Consider the following 1,047-nt stretch of genomic DNA (forward strand, 5'->3'; position numbering starts at 1 on the left):
TTAGAAAAAAAGTTTTCCTCAACTTGCAATTTCCCCAAAAATTCACATAAAAATGTGCAAATCGCATTGTAATTTTTGAACAACCACTGCAAAATCAATCATTTTTCATCGCATCAATCACAAAAAAAACAACAGTGAAATGCTGGAGGGACTGGTTAAGACACTCCGCTCCATCTCTGCGTCAGCTCTTTGTTTGCCCGGCCGTGGACGGCAGCGGCCATGACACTTCCAGGAAAGATGAGCAAACAGAAAGCAAGACAGAGGCTGGAGGAGGGGGGAGGGCAAACAATGAGTGTTGTCCCATGACTCAGGCCTGCGCTCTGGGACCACTGATCACCCAGCAGCAGTGGGGGGTTGGTTGGATTGTCACCTCGATCCGTCCCCCACGCCACATCCCAGCTGATAGCCACCACAAAGGACCACAATGGCTAGCCAGTGGACAGACCCCCCCCCCCCCTGCCCCCGCTCCCCATCCCCTCAAAACAATACCTCCCAGAGCTCCTGGGAACTGCCCTTCCACATGGTTAAGGCTAAGCTAGCGTGACCCTCCCCCCTGTCCCTTGAAAATTCAATGCAAAATAAAAAGCAAGAGACACAACAAAAGATTTCCCAGACCCTCCACAACAAAATACACCTCAAGGCCTTTTCACACTGTTTTCAATAGCTGCCTCTGAACCCAGGACGTGGCCAAATGTTTGTTCTGGGAGTATTCAGTACACCCCACACAATCCCCATCATGATGAAAGGGTTCGAGCGCTATAGCCTAAGCGCCTTGCTCAAGGACACTTAAGACAGGGCGGACGCACAGCTGTTAACGGACATGCAGCAGCTGTAGCGGGGGAATGAACCCGCAACCTCTCGCTTGCGGCTTCGCCGCGCTCACACATCGCGGGGACGCGGGAGAAGGCAAACCAGATGTTTGTCGTTTTCATCCGAGGAGCCGGCGGTAAACTCGGTGTCGCAGACGCAAACCTGCCAACCACAATTTCATTTGAATGCTTTTCTACCACGGCACTGAAACTCACACTTGCACTAGTTAGCATGGTG

This window comes from Poromitra crassiceps, assembly GCF_964638095.1.
Source record: "Poromitra crassiceps genome assembly, contig: HAP1_SCAFFOLD_1324, whole genome shotgun sequence".
NCBI classification, from domain to species: domain Eukaryota; kingdom Metazoa; phylum Chordata; class Actinopteri; order Beryciformes; family Melamphaidae; genus Poromitra; species Poromitra crassiceps.